Here is a 20,640-nt window from a genome sequence, read left to right on the forward strand (position 1 = left end):
TATATATATATATATATATATATATATATATATCTTAAATATATATAATGAGGAGAAAAGAGTGGCATATGGGTATTCACAGTCTCCACTCCAGGGCTTTCCAGGGCTACAGAATACTAATGCATCGAATCCCTTGGTCCTTGGCGTGACCCAGAAAAGCCTCCATTTTCATTGCCTGACCAAGGTTTCTTTGGAAAAACATGATGTGATGATGGGAACAAGAAGCAACTCAGCTTTTACATGTTGCACAGCATCGTCTCATTTATTTATTTATTTATTTATTTATTTATTTATTTTAAGATTTTTATTGGGGAATTGGGGGATGGGAACAGCGCTGGGGAATTGGGGGAAGGGTCACTGGCCCTCATATGTGGGATCCGAACCAGGGCCCTCTGGCATCCCAAGCCAGCTCTTAACCATTGCGCCACTCGGCGGGCCCAGCAGCAGCATCTCATTTAATCCTCCTGATAAGCCTGTGAGGTTGGTATCATTCTGTCTCATATATGAGGAGAATGAGGCCCATTGAGATTAAATATGTCATAAGTTACCGAGTGAGTAAATGTGGTCTGATTTCAGAGCGGATCTCTAAATTACTATACTTTCTGCCTTAGTGTACTCCACTCAAGGCAGCTCCCTTCCATCTTTGATTCTACATAGAATTTTTGGGGGCCTAGCCTGGGACCTTTTCTAGTGTTATTCTGATGGGAAAGCAGGTTTAGATGTCCTAACAACTGACTTTTAAATAAAGAGGACTTTCAGAAATAGTCTCAGAGATATAGAGGAAAAACTGAAGTTTGCTAGATAAGAAGGGGTGGGGATGAGGGAGAAGGGGAAGGGGTTAGGCAGCATAAATACATAACTACAATATTGCCACAGGGATAGGAAAGACAGTTCAGGCTATATAATTAATAATGTTGTAAATATTTTGTAGGGTGTCAGATGGACACATGTCTTGTTAGGGAGACCGCATCATGGATGGGGTAGAGGCTTGATCACTGCACTGTACACCTGAAGCTGATGTTGTATAATATTGTATGTCAACTATAATTTAACATATATATAGTCGTGGGACGTGGAGCATAGTGTGGGAGTGGAGTCAAGGGAATTGTGATAGATATGTATCATATGGGGGGAAAGTGGGGTGGTGGATTTGGGGAGGGAGGTTGTCACTTTGTGAGGGGTGAAAAGTATAACTATTGCATTGTTTTGTGTACCTGAAACTAATAATAAAAATAATAATAATAATAAATAGATAAATAAAGGGGTTTTTTTGGTTTTTGGTTTTGTTTTGTTTTTTTAATACAATCCAACTAAAATATAACCTGTGTGTGTATTTAGTGTAATAGAAATAAGAACAAATCAAGCCTTTGTCATTTTTAGCTGCGCTCTCTACCCTCTTTTCTGCTCTCCCCTCCTGCTCACTTTTCCCATCCTCAGCAATATCATCTCAGTCACTCAGCCATTCTTGACTCCTAGACAAGGCACAACACCCTCCCTGCAACCCCACCCACTCTGCATACATTATCACTCATCAGGATAGAGCAGCTCTTCTTTAAAAATGCCTCCCCAACTTGTCCCTTCCTTTAAGGTTTTGCTGCAACTCCTCACGCAGGCTGGCCTACCTCATACACCCCCTATGGCAGCAGCTTCCCAAGTCCTTCCCTCTCCTTCCAGCACCCAGGTGCGTATGATTCAGGCACATCAAATAGGACAGCAAGAACCAGGTCAAGTGCAAGGAACAGGTTTCCCAGCACCTAGGGAAGCCTTAGGGACCCCATGAGTGTGAAGAGAGAGGGCAGTGCAAAAACGGCATGAAGTTCAGGGTGTCCCTGATGCAAGCAACTTTCTGACCTTGATCAAGGACAAAGGGACCTTTCCAGGACAGTTTCAGAACAGAAGAAATGATGCTGTGCCCTGATCTGAGTGACCCTAGATCTGAAATCAGTGCTGACCAGCCCCATTCATCTCAGGATAGAAGTCAGTGTCCTGTTGGGCTGGTAGGCTCATCCAACCCATATTTGGGACTGAGAACAGTGGGGTAAAGAAGATCTGAGTGCTTTCTTATCCTTCAAATTCTAGACTCTGAGAGGCCCAGCTCTCTTTCTATTTCCACCTTGGACTCTGCAAGAGTGCTTATTGCACACTTTCAATCTCCGCCTCTTTCCGAGAATGACCTTGAGAGCCTGGTCCTTGTTCTCAAACATGGAGGCGCCCCTCACCTCCCTGCACTAGACACAGTGCTCCAGCTATTTGGGGCTGTTGGTTTGTGGAGGTGGGTCCCCAAACAGCTGCAGGGCAACCTCAGCCTCTTAGCAGGCTGCCCAGCACATAGAAAATTTGTTGAACTAAATTACTAAAAAAGGCAGGCAGAAGGATTACATTTAAAACACCCTGGAGCGTATGTTCCCATGAGATGCTGAAACTGCACACTTCTAGCATACAGCAGCAGCCAAAATCTCAACCTCATAATCACAAAAGAAGATAAGGTATGGAGGGGACCTGGAGGTCACAGAGTCACATACAAGACTTGTCAACTGCAGGCTTCTGAGTCAAAAGTAAGCGTTTTCAGACATACAAGTCAGTCTTTTCAGACATGTCCCCAAGCCCCAGTTTCAGGACTGACAAGAACATGGCACACACACAGCCATTCTCCATCCACTGTGCTTGGGGGCAAGGTTGCTAGTTGTGTGCAAATCATCTATTGAGCCCATCAACAGCTTCAGAATCCTTCTCAACACAGTGTTCCAGGAAGCTAACTCAAAGCAAAAGGCTGGCATTTGAGAAAACTTACTGGCCATCCCTCCCATTTCAAAGGTGAGAAAAGTACAGCTGTGAAGTTTATTGAATTTTCCATTCACTCAGTTATTTATACAAATAGTACAAATTAGTAATTCAATCTTTTGGCTCCTTGTCCAGTGCTCTTTCTCGTAACTATCTCTGAACCTGGAAATGCCCATTTTCAATAATATTATCTTGGTAACTTAAGAGCCTCCACAAAATTTACGATTCAGGTGATGCCTTATGAAAGCCTATCTAGCATCTACCCCAAAATAGATGAAACAGAGGCCAAGAATATCTCACAATTCCTGAATGAATTTAAAATCAGAAGTAACCACTGCAGATGACATATAAACATTGGCATAATTCTTTTTGTCACTATTTCCTGTCTTTCACCTCTCTTGCAACTTTTCTAGAGGAGTCCAACAACTGAACCCAAGTAGCCATATAAATGGTAAATGGCTAAGAGAGATAAATGCTGAAGTAAAACAATAATGTTTTTTGGCATTGTATGATTGATTTCTGTTTCCTTCAGCTTTTTTGCTCTGTAACATAAACATCTTTTGCATGTATTTTGCTCTCTTTGGTTGTTTGTCTTCCCATAAGGGAAAAAAAAAACCTTAATAAATCTTTTGTCTGTTTTGAACTCCATAGATTAAATTTTTTACCATGCTAATATACTATATTGCTGAAAGAAGATAATTACGTGGTAAAATTAAGACATTCTGCAATTATATCTTCTAATATCATTAATTTCCAGATGCACACAAATTATATCTACCTCAGGAAGAATAGTAATTTCTTTTGTTTAGCTCACAAAAGTAGGTAATAACAATCTTTCTTCTGCAATTATTTTAGACAAATTTTCCAATTTGTTATCTTAGACTTCTCAGAGCCGTAATGACACATTATCTCAAGTTTCAAGTTTTACTTTTATCATTGTATCACTAATGATCTTTCAGATTGAAAATGTTTTCTTTTTGAAAATGCACAGACACTCATTGTCATCTCTCTCCAATCTCTTTATAATCTTAGGAGAGAAATCATTAATGGTAATGAATGAACAGGCTTATTGAAAAAATTATGCTATCGATAACATGCTCCCATCTATGCTAACACAAGAACTATTTCATGCAAGACATACATAGAAAAAATTAATGGCATAGAACAAAAAAGCTTAAAGAAGCATACCCATGAGCAGCTTATAAAGTTATCCCAATCTTTATTAGAATTTTGTATTCACACCAAATCAACAAATATTATTGAGTACTTATTCTATGCAAAACACTATGTCAGGGAGTAAAAATGTCATTGGACTCTCTAAGAGCCCAGCTGAGGAGACAAAAATGAAATAATCAATGTGACAGAATGAGGAGCAATATAAAGCAAGAATTGCGTAGTAATTCAAGACTAATTACCAAGTGAATCTTAAAGAAGGAAATCCTGTGGGCTTAGAGGGAAGAGAGCACATGGGATTTAGGGGATGTGGGAAGAGAAGGATAAACATAAACTGAACTAAACATAAAAAATCCCATGACCAAAGTTGAACTTAATCAACTGGCCCTCTCCACAAATCCATCTCTCATTCTCGTATCCATGCATCCATCCACATGTAACCAAGACTCACCTTGTCTGGCCTTACTTTATTTCTCGTTTTTGTTTACTGTTTGCAATATCACTAACTTTCATGGGCTCCATTATGATATGTCTTAAATTTGAGTTTCTAGCAAATGTGCATCTCTTCACTAAGACTTTGAATCTCACTGTGCTTTCTGCCTACACAATGCCTTTCTTTCCAACCCAGTGTGAACAAATCTTTTCTGTTTATCCGGGCCAGTGAAATGCCACCTCCAGGAAGCTTTCTCTTTACCCTCTCACTGGAAGTCCTGTGTCTCTCCCTTGAAGTCCTGTAACACCTTTTACCTATACCATGAACAACACTTATCATTTGCTGAAACCCTGAACCTTGGTTATTTGCCATCATGTCTTCACCTTTAAGCATTTGTGTGTCTTATGCCAACTCAGAAACAGCTCTGCCACCAACACAGGTGGACCCAGCAGCCCTATTTATACAATTGGGTTGTCGGGAAAGTTATGATGTATTTTTTCTATGTTTTTCATTGCAAAAATGCATCATGATTTTTCCGACAACACAATACAGGACTTCACCCTCCTGATCATGGCTGATTGGGCCATAGGTGGACATCTGCCTCAGGTGGAGCCAAGTCAACTTTGTTTCCCAGCAAAAACAATAGGGACCTGGAGAAACAAATGAGTTCCTGCTGGTTCTTGAATTAATAAGATACTTAGAATCAAAGGACAATATCAAGAGAATGAAAAGATAAACCACAGAATGGAATAGTTGCAAACCATATGTCTTGTAAGGTTCTAGAATGCATATTATATAAAGAACTCTTAAAACTCAACAACAGAAAGACAAACAACCCAATTAAAAACGGGCCAAGGAGAAGGAGAGATCCAAGATGGTGGAGTAGATAAACACTGTGCCTGCGTTTTTCCGTGAACACATTAAAATTACAGCTAAATTACAGAACAATCAATCTGGAGAACCACCTGAAGTCTAGCCAAACAGAAGCACTACAACTAAAAATAGAAAGAAGCCACATCGAGGCTGGTGGGAGGGGCGGAGACGGGAAACGGGCCCCATACCTGCGTGTGGCGGTTGAGAATCAGGAGCGATATCTCGGCAGCCTTGGTTCTCCCCAGAGGAGCGACAGACCCCAGCCCCCCACACCAGGCTCCCCAGCCCAGAGTGCTGCTGCCAAGAAGAGGAGTCCCCACAACATCTGGTTGTGAAAAACAGTGAAGATCCCGATGGGTGGGCTGGAAGGCTTCAGGAAACCCAGACGTCCTCTTAAATGGCTCGCGCACAGGTGTACTCCCTTGCAGGCACTCACCGTGGGCTCTAGCGGAAGGATGCCGACTTGGGGGCCTCGGAGACACATGGGGTGGGCAGACTGAGCTGTGTGGCTTTGGGGGTAGGACTAGAGGACAATTAGCATTTTCCCAGGGAGGAGACCTCCTTCCTACAGCCAGCAGGTGAGCGCCACCTTTATGTGTAAAGCCCACCCCCTCCAGCCAAATCTGAATCTGATTGGCCTATTGAGCTCCACCGCTGTGCCCTGCTGCTTCACTGGGAACCTGCTGCACTCAACTTTCACACTGCAGGGGCATTTTCTCCTCGAGCAGCCAGCCCCACCCTCATTGCACTCTTTTCTGGAAAACTATCCAAGTCCGGCAGACCCCAGGCAGGCCGTGACTGGCCTTAGTGTGCTCTGAGACTTTTGCTGAGTCACTCCAGGCTTAGCACTACCACCAAACCAGAATTTACATTAACCTGGTGACCACAATTCTTCCCACTCTAGTGACTCCCTAAGACCCTGCTTCACCCAACTCCAAGCATTATCAATAGCTAAAACTTAAGGGAGCCAGCAGGCGGCAGTAGGCCTCAGAGTGTCCTGGTTTTTTGTGGAGTTACCCCAGGCCTGGTACTGATGACAGCTCTCCTCAGTTGGCAACACGGCCTCTCCCATGAGCCTCCAGGTTGACCACAGTCAGCAAATAACTTTGGATCACTTTGTAGCTTCTACCAGGTAGCCCCCAACCAGAAACAGGCAGTGGCTGACCTGGGCCTGCACCGGAGCCCCTCCCAGGAGGCCCCCAAAACAACATAGTTGGAGGTTGGCTTCAGACCACAGCAGAGTACCACCCAATTAGCCCCACAAAGGGCACACACAAAGGACAGTCTCAACAGACAGACACCACAGCCTGCTGGGGCAAATCCCACTCAGTGGGGTAAGCCTCCCACAACACAGCCCATCAACTGTGGATGTGGCCAAAGCACAGAGCAAGTCAACCTAAGGGTAACTCCTACCCACTGGCATACCAAGAGCAATAAAGGCTCAACTATAACAGGAGGGCAGGCACACACAACCCACACAAGGGACGCTCCTGGAGCACCTGGCTCAGGTGACCAGGAAGATTGTGCCGCTGGGTAACAATACTTATACCAGACAAAAAAGACTTTAAAACAATGGCTATAAGGAGAAACAATGAAGGACCCCATAGTCCCACTTCAGGGTATTTATCTGAAGAAACCCAAAATGCTACTTCAAGGGGACATGTGCATCCATATGTTCATTGCAGCATTGTTTACAATGGCCAAGGTGTGGAGGCAGCCTGGGTGTCTGTTGATGGATGAATGGATAAAGAATAGGTGGTACATATATACAATGGAATATTGCTTGGGCATGGAGGAGAATGGGTTCTTGCCATCTGAGAAGCATGGATGGACCTAGAGGATGTTGTGCTGAGTGGAGTATAGCCAGCAGAGAAAGACAGATGCAATGTGATTTTGCTTATATATGAAATCTAAGAACAAAATTAACAAACAAAACAGAAGCAAACTCAGATATAGAAAACATTTTGATGGTTGCCAGATGGGAGGGGTATTGGGGGTATGGGTGAAAAAAGGGGAAGGGATTAAGAAGTATAAATTGGCTGTTACAAAGTAGTTATGGGGGTATAGGGTATAGCATAAATGATATAGTCAATAATATTGGAATAACTATGTATGGTGTCAGATGGGTACTAGATTTGTTGGAATGATAGACAGGAGGGGGTTGCAGGGGCAGAGTGAAGAAAGTGAAGGGATTAAAAAGTACAAATAGGTAGTTACAAAATAGTCATGGGGATGGAAAGTAAAGCGTAAAAATATAGTCAATGATATGGTAATAATTGTGTATAGTACCAGGTGGGTACTAAGCTACTCATGGGGATCACTTCTTAAATTATATTAATGTCTAACAACTATGCTGTACACCTGAAATTAATATAAAATAATATTGAATACCAACTGTAATTGATACGTTTAAAAGGCGGGGGAAGGGAAAGGGGAATAAGAGGTCCAAATTTCCAGGTATAAAATGAATAAGTCATGGGGATATAATGTATAGCATACGAAATATAGTCAACAATATTGTGATAGCATGGTACAGTGTCAGATGGTTGCTGGACTTATCAGGTGATCACTTCTTTAAGTATATAAATGTTGACTTTCTATGGTGTATTCCTGAAATTAATATAATATTGTATGTTAGCTATATTTTAATAAAAATCTTTTAAAAATGGACAAAGGGGGCCAGTTGAGTGGCTCGTTGGTTAAGAGTTGGCTTGGGAGCGTGAGCTCTGAGCAGCAGGGCTGCCGGTTCAGATCCCACATGGGCCAGTGACACTGTGCCCTCTACAGCTAAGATGCTGAACAACAACTCGACCTGGAGCTGGGCTGCCATGAGTCACCGGTGATGGCGTAAGCTACAGTGGGGCTGCCGTGGGCTGCTGTGAGCTGCCGTGAGCTACCATGAGTGACTGGCAGCCAGCGTGAGTGGCCGGCAGCTGGCATGAGCTGCTGTGAGCTGTTGCCTTACCCAGGAAGAGTGCAATGATCACAATGACCAACATGGGCCAGTGAAGCGACACCCTCCACAACTAGACTGAAAAACAAAAGGACAGCAACTTGTCTGTTCCTTTTCCCTGATTCCCCAACACTGTTCTCTCCTCCAATTCCCCAATTAAATCTTAAAAAAAATAAAAAAATAAAAATGGACAAAGGATTTCAATAGAAATTTCTCCAAAAAAGACATACAAATGGCCAACAAGTACATGTACAGATGTTTGACATCATTAGTCATCAGGGAAATGCAAATCAAAAACATGATGAGATACCACTTCAGACCCACTAGGATAGCCATAAAAAGAAAATGGAAAATAACAAGTGTTGACAGGGATGTGGAGACATTGGACTCTCATACATTGCTGGTGGGAATGTAAAATGGTGCAAGTGCTGTGGAAAAAAGTTTGGTAGTTCCTCAAAAAGTTAAACATAGAGTTACAATAATAACCAGCAATGCCATTCCTAGGAACATATCTGAAAGAATTAAAAACAGGTGTTCAGACAAAATCCTGTCCCTCAATGTTCTTAACAACATTATTAATCATAGCCAAAAAAGTGGAAACAACCCAAAGGTCCATCAACAGATAGATGAACAAAACGTGGTGTATCCATACAATGGATATTACTCAGCTGTCAAAAGGAATGAAGTTCTGATACAAGCTACAACCAGCATGGACATCAGCAACATTATGTTAAGTGAAAGAAGCCACATACAAAAGGCCACATATTGTATGATTCCCTTCATATAAAATATCTGGAATAGACAAATCGATCGATACAGAAAGTAGATGTGTGGTTGTCAGGGGCTTGGAGGAGAGGAGATTGGGAACGACTGCTTAACAGTGTGGGATTTCTGTTTGGGGTGATAATAAAGTTCTGGACCTAAATAATGATGATGGTTGCATAACACTGTGAATGTAATTAAGGCCTCCAAATTGTACACTTTAACATGATTGAAACAATAATTTTGTGTTATGTATAAATTACTACAATAAGAAAAATAAACAAAAACATTTAGAGCGCTTGGGTGAAATTTTTCCATCATATACAAGCAGAATCAGGAAAAAAAAAAAAAGCCAATCCACAAAGAGTGAATGACGAAGCAATGGAGCAGAGAGAACTAGGAAGCCTGAGAACAGGAAACAGAAGTTTCACCTGTCCTTCAAGATCTGGGCTCAGCCTTCATGAGTTTCATATGTATCTGCAGCCTTGGACTTCACACTCATATTAAATTCCCTCTTCACAATTCACCAATTTGAGTGCGTTACTATCCCTCAAGAGCCCTAAGACACTCCCTGCTCTGAGCCCCTCAAGGGCATGGTCTTAGGAGAATTCATCTCCGTTTTTTGCCCACAGAGCCTACCTCACCTAGTACTCGATGTTTAAGTGACACAGTATATGTGCATTAAAAAGAAAGAAGGAAAATAGATTCAAAATCAACACAGGCAAAAAAAACTTTTTGACCTAAGTAAAAACAGACCTAATGGAAGAATTTGCTCTCATTTCTCATAATAATTTAAATCAGGTTGCTTAGTAACCATCTTCCTTCAAATGGTACATTTATAAAAAATAGTGTTTTTGTAAGAAGCTGTAGATTTCCAAGCCAGGTTTTATAACCTCATGCAGGCCCATATGTCTTTTTTCCAGGCTAAGTTCCAACTGGCTTGCAGAGGAATATGCAAACTGAAAAGCAATGCTACAAGCATTGAGGGTCAGGTTGATAGGGGAGAAAGGATTTCAGTGGAAAGGTAATATCAAAAGGGTGCCTTAACATAAAAAAGAAAGATTTTGGTCTCTGTGTTGTATATTTACTTTCTTGGGGGAAAAAAAAAAGCCATTGGATAACATTGGCAAGGAGTGTCATTCTCATGACTTTATGGTGTGTTGCTCCTGTCAAGTCACATGAAGAGGTGTCCAAAAAAGGGAGAAAAAAACCCTTAATCATTTGGATTTAATATACAAATTTCAAAGTCCAGAACAAAACGTAACTTAGGAGATGCAATAATATTGTTATTCTTTATTTAACACAATTTTGGTATCCATTCTCAACTATATATCCTAATAAGCATTATCATTATTTAATATGATATTATTATTACATTTGTATGGTCCTCATTAGTTTTTACTGATCATCTCCTAGAGCAGGATGCCTTGAATCAAAGAATGAAACTTAGTATAATGGTGTTTGTTAAAAAAAAAATTTTTTATCTATACCAATTTTTTGGTACCCTTGGGACAAAAAGTATCTCTCATTGCATTGTTTCTGGGTTATGGCTTCTTTCCTTTCTTAATGTAGGACAGGGGCAGAGACTGGAAGGGAAAAACACATCATCTGAAATATTCCAAATCAAGGAACTCAAAAAGTCAAGTAGGCAGTCCTCAGTTGGAACAATTAGCAGAATAGTCCATCTGATGTTGAAGCGCCAGCAGGTAACCAGGGCCACATCTTGATCACTGCACTGTTTAAATGTACTCATAGAATAACATTCTACTACACGTGAAGAGCCCCTGGCATTTTCTAGATCTGCTTCCCATAAGATGACTCTTCAGTCATTTTCCCTGGGGTTAAGATGGCTGGACAGTATTTCTTTACAGTATGATTTTCAATAAGACCTTAGAAGAACACGTTTGAGGAGCTCAGCTGTGTCTGAGTTGGTCAGTTAAATAATTTGGAAAACTTCTTTTTGGTTGACAAGGGTATGACAAGGGTGAACATGTCATAGAAACTGATAGGTGGCATTCTGAGCTGTCCATACCTGGTCAACTGTGTCTGGCTGTCATCACAACTCTGTGTGTGTGTCTGTGTGTCTGTGTGTGTGTGTTTTGAGAGTGACCAGTGAGGTTACCTGCACAGTTGAGTGATACCAGGAAGCCCCAGCTCAGGGGCCGCTTTAGCCAGGGGAGCTCAGGGTGGACCCTCTCCTGGGCCACCATCTTCACTCTGGCAGCCAGAAGTGTCAGCAGTGGACTCCAGAGATGGACAGGACGCTTTGATGGTCGAGTGACTCAGGAGCCACTTCCAGGAGCTATCATAGCCTGGCCCAGATCCCCCAGGCCAGCCCTTCCAACAAATGCTTTCAGAACAACCAAACCTGTTCAACATGGACCCAGGTACTCTGGAAGATTCAGAGCCTTGCAATTTATGGCTCTTATTTTCATATTGCTTACCAGTAGTAGCCACACCCAGCTATGAATTCCTTTGCATGTGCACTGTGTTCTTCCAGATGAAAACTACTTTTCCCCCCTAGCTGATAACAAACCTTCTGAGAAGTACTTGGGAGATGGAGATGGTAATCTCAGCTTTATCTAGCTGTGTGCCTATGCTCACGTCAACTTCCCTGGGCTCTAGTTCCTTACTTGTAAAATGACACATGGACACCACATGATCTCTAAGTTCCCTTCCAGCTCAAAATTCAGTAGGAATCGAGTTGAAGTCGCTAATGTTTCAGTGGGGCTATAAAGTGATAAAGCAGCACACTTAGTTTTTTAGGGGTTAGGTTGTTTGATTCAACACTTTACAGTACCTTTTCATTTCAGTTGATACTCAACTACAGTTCCACTGAGAACTTAAACACTTGAGTATTAAATGGGTCATTTAATATGTGATATTCAACATCCACTCTGAGCTAAGTCCTGTCTATAAGTTGGAGATACATGAAGAATGAGACATGGCCCCTGCCGTTAGAGAGCTCACAGCATAGTATGGGAGAATTAAACAAGGAATCGTAACACGTTGTTATGTAGGTCAATCATTTGGAGCTGTGAGGGTACATGAGAGGGGCTTAAAGGGCGAGGCATGTGATGTCCAAGAGAAGATGTAACTGAGAGGAGGGTAAACCAGGCAGGAAGGAGACAGAGACAGGGAGCAGTCTGTGCAAAGGCCCAGGGGCTAAAAGATTGGCAGCTTGAGAACTGTAAATAGGAGCCTTGGGGTTTATGACTGGAGAGTGATAAGGCTGAAGAGTTTGGGGATTATTGCTATTTAATAAAGCAAATTAAAAACCAGAATAAGCAAATTAGAACCACAATGAGATATTATTTTATACTCAGCACATTAGCAAAAATTTTAAAGTTTGACAATACCAGGTGTTGTTAAGAAGGTGGAGCAACCAAATCTCTTGTATGTTGTGTGTGGTGAGAATACGCACTGGCACACCCATTTTGTAAAACAGTTTTAAGATCATCTATAATCCGGCAATTGTAATCCATGTACCACAACATTGTTTGTAATACCCAGAAATGAAAATATGTCCTGTGATAGTAGAATAGATAAGTGAATTGTGGTAGAGTCGTACAATGGAATACTAGTCACCAACAGAATAAACCATCTATAACAATGTACAATAATATGACTGCAGATCACAAACTGAATTCTGAGGGGGAAAAGACACAAAACTGTGTATAGCATTATTCCATTTTTAGAAAGTTGAGAAACAGGGGAAACTAAACTTTACTCTTTAAGGATGCATAATATAAGTGGCAAATCTACTTTTAGAAAGAAAATTATCACAAAGGTCTGGATAAGGTGACCTCTAGGGGAGAGTAGAGTTCTGTGACTTGGAAAGGGCTGACGGGGAGTTTCTAGGGGCTGTGGCAGTGTCCACTTAGCTGGTTTACATGGAGCATTTTCTATAGAATTATGTGTTAAACTGGACGTATATGTTATGCACTTTTCTCAATGCAGGTTATGTTGCACAATGAAAATCCTAAATAAAAAATAAAACATTAAAATAAAATACGACAAAGAAAGAGGCAGAGAGAGAGAGAGAGAAAGAAAAAACGGAGAGGGAGAGAAAGAGAGAGAGAGCGAGAGATTAACAGGTACACTTGGTAACCCTGATCATACTTGGGACTATGGCGAGAAGGCCTTGGCCAAAAGATGTTCAGGAAGAATGCTTGCGTCCACCTGAAGAACAGTTCATGCTCTCACTCCTCAGCCTGGCTAGTAAGTGGGGTCTTTCACCTCAGAGACTCTGGCCAGAGACAGAGGAGGAAGAATGACAGATAGAGACAGTCCCTTCCCATCATGCATGCCTAGTGGGTTTTATCCATTTTTCCTGGGAACCCCGTGGCTATGTTCCTGTGTCCCCTCACTCTGCCTCAGGGACATGAGGCACCGAGGACTGTTGCCAGGAAGAAATTCTCAGCCTTCTTTTGACTTGGTTCTCTGGCATCGGAGGCAGATCAACCATGAGGTCCCATACCACTTAATCACATTTCCCCACTTCTTCTACTGTCTTGTTGAAAGCTCTTTCATATTTTTCTCACTTTGTGCTTCAAACAGCCTCCAGATGTGGGTAGAGCAGGTATTGTTGTAGTCATGGAAAAACAGTCCAGTAGACACAAAGGTCCAGGGTCACACAGCTTAGACTAGAACGTGGACCCCCCCCCATCCTGAATCTACTTCAGTGTGCTGTCCAATTAACCCCACATATCACCAAAATGAAGGATCCACGTCCCACACCCCCAAGGATCCAAAAGCCACACATTTAAGTGGCTCTGTGCATTTGTGAGAGACACGAGATGCTGTGAAAGTTACATTAACCCACATAATAAAGCACTAAATAACAAAAAGATGGAATTCATTCCAAATTCTGATCCCCCCTCCCCCCACTTTTGAATTGAGTCTCAGTATCTCAGTAGAGCTTGCTCTCTCTGATGTGAACTTCACACATTCTTCATTTCACAAAGCGCTGAGGAAACAAAGGCTTGCCAAAGGTTTTAGCCCTTCATTGTTTTATCCCAGAGGAAGGAGGAGAGATTCTCCTGTGTTTCAAAGATCTAATTTTTGGTGTGAAAGAGTAAATGGCTCAGAGCTGACCCCTTTGAAGGATGTAGCAAAGAATGAAAAAGGAATGGACAAGTGAAAATCAATGCTTCTTTGCTATTATCTATCAATCCAGGGAAACCAATAATCCCAAGTGTACATTTCTTTCACTGTTTCAGTTGCTTATAAATATCAAATCTAATATCAAAATTTGGGATAAGTTTTTGTATATTATAACATCATTTAGGAAAAATTTGAATGTCTAATTTTTTTTTGTTTAGTTTTGTGCTTGATTTTTAAGAAATGTTGCCCTAAAATTCTAACTGGTAAAATAGATGTGCTGGTAGATGATGATTTGTGTTTCAAAATGATTCTTTGGTTTACAAAAATGTCACTGATCACATACAATCTTTCTCATAGCTGTCATACTGCATTGTGAAATTGAATTCAGTGCCATCCTAGAAAAGAAGTAATCACAACCTCTCAGGACCCATCTATTGCATAAAGTGAGACCATTTATACATTATTTGATTACAAATTCAACAAAGCCCTTTTTTTTAAGATTTTTATTGGGGAATTGGGGGGATGGGAACAGTGCTGGGGAATTGGGGGAAGGGGAACAGACAAGTTGCTGTCGTTTTGTTCTTCAATCTAGTTGTGAAGGATGTTGCTTCACTGGCCCAAGTTGGCACCATCATTGCACTCTTCTCTGGCGAGGCAGATCAGTCGCCGGCTTCTGGACGAACAAAGCCCTTTTTAAAAACACTCCAGAAATTATTCCATCAGTTTTCTAGCTAAAATCTATAACCAGCTTGTGCTGTCACCAAAGAAAAACAAATAAGAATATGGCAAACCCAATAGTCAAGCAAATGTCCTCAGTTTTTTCAAAAGGTCAAAATCAAACTCAAATTCTTAATTGCAATCAAAATCAGAGCAGGGGTATACTAACAGATTAAAAGGATCATTTTTCTAAGTTTTAGTAAATGTATCCACTTAAGTTTATAACCTACTTAAATATCAGGCAGATTTGGGGTATTTTATGTCTCTTGCAGTCAATTTGAACAAAGATAGCAGTGTTACTGAATTTTTCAATTTGAGAAAATATTCCACCTAGTTTTTCATATGAGCTACTTTACTTAACCTGGCTTCTTCAAAACCATCCTCCAAAAACCAGCAAACAAGCCACTGGCATCTTCTCCTAGACACCTAGCTTAGGGAACACGGAGCAGAAGAGACAGAAGTGAGAGGCTTTATCAACAGATTTCATCATCGAATGATGAATTTCCTTTACCTCTCTCAACTTCAGTTTACCTTGTGCATAAAATGGAGATGATAATTAGGACCTACCTCCTAAAGCTGTTGTGAGAATTAAATAAAATCATATACAGAAAGCTTTTAGCATGTTGTCTAGTGCACAATGAGTGACAAGTATTGTTATTTTTTTTATCTCGGAGTTGGGGAACACAGGCTCTGTCACTAACTCTGTCACAACCAGCTATGTGGCCTTGATAAGGTTGACCCCCTCACTTTCTGCAGGCCTTGATTTCCTCTTTGTAAAGTGGAGCTTTTTCGGGGTCACTAACTCAAGTGCTTTCAGGGATCAGGAAAGGAATGTACATGATGTGTGCCAGGTATATGGCAACCGGACAGGTTGGAGACTGCCACGAACTCTGGAGTTCTTCCCAGCCTCAAGGCATCGAAATTCTAAATTTGTTAAACATCCCAAGTTTGGCAAACCAAACAACTACAGGTCTAATTCTGTCAGTGAGCTGTCAGTTTGCAACATCCGGGGGGTACTCTTTAATATTCATTTCAGCTCTGGCATTCTCTTACTTTTCTTTTCCATGTTCTTCCTCCTCTTCCTAAATTCTATCCTTGATGGATTCTCAGAGGGTCAACCAAAAGGGGTGGATGGTTTTAGACTTTATCCCCAGAGTCTGCACTGTCCCCCACCCTCGTTCCTTCATTTACCACCTCCACAAAACTCATATGCATAGGTAACGGTCCCCCACACGCATACCAAGTCCTAGAACTACCACTTTGAGTGTATACTTTACATGAACTGTGTACATACACAGCCCTGTGCCAAACTGCCATTCTCTGTGTGTTTGAGGAGAGAGATGACATGCTTTATATGTCCTTTTCCATGCTCAGCACTCTGTGGACACGTAAGCCATAAAGATGAAAAACAGTGCCAGTACAAATTCCCATCTAAATGTATCCATTTCAGGCTTCTAGATTTGTCTTGGTTCCCTAAGCAAACAGCACAATCGTATTGCCTCATAAGTCCACAGTAAACAAGACATGTTCCGAAGTGCTGGATCCTTCTCTCTCCTTTTGCTTCCCCTTCAAGGCCTAGTTGATGCAGAACAATGATTAAAGCTGTCTTTTTTCCTCACCAATTATCCACAAACTACAAACAATATATAGTAGCAACATTGTGGGGCTCTGGATATACCAAGAACATGCTATGCCTACAGAAAGGAGTCAGATACAAAACCTAAAGAGAGCTACCTGCTTCTTTCAGGCCTTGTTCCTTGAGAAAAAAAAAATCTTTTTTCATATCCCTTTCATTCCCTCAGAAATGGAGCCAATGCTTTAAGAAGGGTCATGTAATACTTTGAAAGGCCTTTTGCCACAATGTGGTTATTAAGCCCTTGGGAAACAATGGGCTTCTCTTAAAGTATATGGAACAATTGTGTCCCCTGAGAGTCAGCTTAGATCGAGTGAAATAAACTGGTTACTCTAGAGAGTAAAAATATGATTGATTAAGGCTTAGAACCTGTGGTGTTTGGGTCTCTCACCTCTGGCTCCTTCCGACTTATTCTGCAACACGACAGAATTCAGGTTGAGCCTTTCAAAAGCTCTCTGGCCTCGAGCTATAATGTGACATATGGTAAAATGAGCTCAGCGTAGAGTTATGTTTTTCTTTTCTTAATCCTCCCAGTAAGACTAAATTCTAAGAGTGGGAGTGAAAAAGTTTGGCAGACAACAGAGAAATAAAAGCAGGCTGCGGAAGTGAAAGCTACAACATAGCTTTGAGACTGAAGAATCGTGAAAAATGCATGTAAGCAATGAAGACCCTGAAAGCCACAGACAGTCTCTTCCCAAGCAGTTTGCACTCATTTGCCCAGTCCTGGGAAGTTCAGGCAATCAAAGTATTTGCTTAATTTCATGTAAGCATACTCACTTTATAGGTCCAGTGGGAAAATACTAATATGGCTACCCTAATCCGATACAGGAACTTATCTGAAACTTGAATCAGCTCTATTTTTTTCTAACTTACTCTTTAATGCCATTTTCTTTTCTGTGAGGCATTTCTACAACTCAAGCCAAGTTTGTAATAGGAAAGGGCCTTGAAATAATCCTTTCTCCCTTTTTTTTCCCCCATGGTGCTGAAAGTTCACAGTCAGCTCTACAAGCTTTTTAGTTAGTGGGGTTCTCAACAGGCTCTGGCCAAAATATCAAGGTTTTCCCTCTCTTGTTGCAGGCTGGGACCCTGGAGGTCTGCCTGAAAAGCACAAGAGGAAAGAATAAACAATACATAAGAGCCACTGATAATTTGAGTAAAGTGGGCAGTCGAATAGAGGAGGCAGAAAATTAAATATTTTGACCTGTGAAGGGGAGGAACATCATGTCCAACCACAGCGCTCCAGCCTCAGGAAGCTCTGTCACGCTCCAAGGCCCCATCCTGTGTGCAGCTATGGAGACCTTCAGCCTGAGAGTGGAGCCCCATTGCACTCAGTTTTGAGCTTGAGTGAAACCAGTATCCATCAACATAAGGACTGACCATTTGTGACGTCTGTCTACAGGAGAAAGGCACTTGAACCTATATATTTATTACTTTTGAATCTGAATACACATTTGTTGATGTCTAACAATTCCACTTAATTATAATACTTTAAAATAAAGAACTCAGTTTTGACTTTTCAATATCAATATTAATGGAACCGTGTCTTCAGAATAAATTCTCTGGGATGAGATAATTGGACTAAAAGATATGAATGCCTCTATGACTGTTTGGGTTCTTACTGCCCAACTTCATTCCGTGAAGGCAGTAGGAATGCACTGTGCTGGTTGCCGGGTGTGAGTGTTCCAGTTTCCCTAGGACTTTGTCAGCACTGGATTTTTGTTTCACTTTTAAGTAAGTATAAAACGGAATTTCAAAGTTATTCCACTTTCACTGCATTGTAAAGTAGTTTTAAAGTAGTTTTATCTATTAATTTAACCAATAGCAAGAAATCGGACTCCTTCAAAACGGCATAGTTTCCTGTCAAGATCTAATTTTCTGTACTTGTGTAGTCAGTACTAAATTAGACTATGGATTTAAAACTGAAGCATAATATTGAAGCAATTATCCTTCTACTCTTTGCTCTACTTTAGGAACAACAAAAAGATACTGTTGCTAGAAACAGTGATAGCACTACTGCCACGAGAACTGGAGATAAGCTCTAGATATTTCACTAATCAGCTGGACGAGCGTGACAAGTATTTAACCTCGCAGTTTCACCTTCTATAAAATAGACATACTATTTTCCCTACGATAGTCACAGAATGCTTTTTAAAGTGTTGAGATAATAAGAGTGCTTTGAAAAATAGTATTTATTTAAAAACATTACAAGTAACAAATAAATAATAACAAGTAACAATAACCCAGAAGTTTGTCAATATTAAAGTTACTATGTGGAAGAGTAACAAGGCTCAGAATCTAAGAGCTTAAAATTCCTAGTAGAAAAAATATCATAAACAAAGCAAGAATTCCGTTATGTCTTGCCCTCTTTGAATTTTTCTAAAAAGACATACTTTTTTCAACTAGATTTACATATGGTGTCAATACCCCTGAAGAAGTTTAAATAAATATGAATCAGATTTAATGTTCATCAATAAAATAATCTAAAAATTAACATATTTATACATGATGCATTGATAGATGAGGTCCACAAATCATCCCAAAACAGAGATGTATTGAGAAAGCAGTATCTGCTGAGGTGACTCATATAATAAACCATCGGTATTGGATTTTCTGATGGTAATGTAAATTTTCAATTCATTTTCTAGTTGCTAAAAACTACAAAATATTGAGAAGAAAAATTAAAGAAGACAAATAAATGAAGAGATATTCCAAGTTTATGGTTTGGACAACTCAAGATTAAGATGTCAGTTCTCCTCCAAATTGATCTATAGATTCAATACAATCACAGTCATAATCCTATCAGTTTGTGTGTGTGTGCAAGTATATGTGTATGTAAATTTACAAGTTGATACTAAAATGCATATGAAAATGCAAAAAATCTGGAAAAGACAGGACAATTTGAAGAAGAAAATGTTTGAAAACTTACACTACAAGATTTATAAGACATCATGTCATTGGTACAAAGATAGACAAATAGGCCAATGGAACAGAACAGAGTTCAGAAATAAACCCACATGTGTACAGTAACTTGATTAACGACAAAGGCAGAACTGCAATTCAGGGAAGAAAGAATGGTCATTTGAATAAATAGTGATTGAGAAACTGGATATCCATACAGGAAAAAAGTGAACTTGGACCTCTACCTCACAGTATATGCCAAAATTAATTCAAGATGGATTGTAAACCTAAATGTAAAAACTAAAATAATCAAGCTTTTAGGAGAAACATAGGAGGAATATCTTTATGAACTTGAGATAGTCAAAGGATTTTCAAACAGGACATGAAAAGCACTAATGATTAAAAAATGAAATGATAAATTGGACTTTATTAAAATTAATAACTACTATTCATGATATTTGCAATATCCAAATATATAACAAATATATTATATTGATATACATATGTAATTATATATATATACATGCATCATAATATATGTACAATTATATATAGTTAATGCAAATTAATATATATTAATGACAAAGACCCACATCCAGAATAAAAAACTTCTATAAATCCATAGTAATAATAAATAAACCCAAACATCCAAATTTAAAGTGTAACAAGACTTGAACAGGCATTTCTTTCACCATCCCCAAAAGAATGTTCAAATAACCAACAAGCAGGAGAAAAGATTATTATAATATGCATCAGGGAATTACAAATCAAAACTACAATGGCAGACTACCACACACACTCCAGAATGGCTAAAATTAAAAAGACTGACAGTAACAACTTTTGGAAAGGCTGTGGAGCAATTGGAACTCTCATACATTACTTACAGGAATGTATTAAATTGGCAGAAGCACTTTGGAAAATATTTGACAGAACACATGTACAAAGCTAAACATATGTCTACTCTATGAATCAACAATTCCTCTTCAAGGGAAAAAAATGCATGAATATGTCTACCGAAAGACATGCATAAGAATGTTCATGGCCGCTTTACTCATAAGAGCTAAAAATTCTAAACAACCCAAAAGTTCTTCAAGAGGAGAATGGATACAGGAATTATGAAATAGTCATGTAATGGAATAGTACTCAGCAGTAAGACAAGGCCTGCCTATGCATGCAACAACATGGATGAATCAATCTCACAGATGTTTTTTTTGGAAAAAAAAATTATCTAGACATAGTACGTACTATAGGGGTCAATGTAAACGAAGTTCAGGAGCAGACAAAACTAATCTATGTTTATAGAAGTCAAAA

The sequence above is a fragment of the Hipposideros armiger genome, unplaced genomic scaffold, assembly GCF_001890085.2.
Source record: "Hipposideros armiger isolate ML-2016 unplaced genomic scaffold, ASM189008v1 scaffold_23, whole genome shotgun sequence".
In the NCBI taxonomy this organism is placed as follows: Eukaryota; Metazoa; Chordata; class Mammalia; order Chiroptera; family Hipposideridae; genus Hipposideros; species Hipposideros armiger.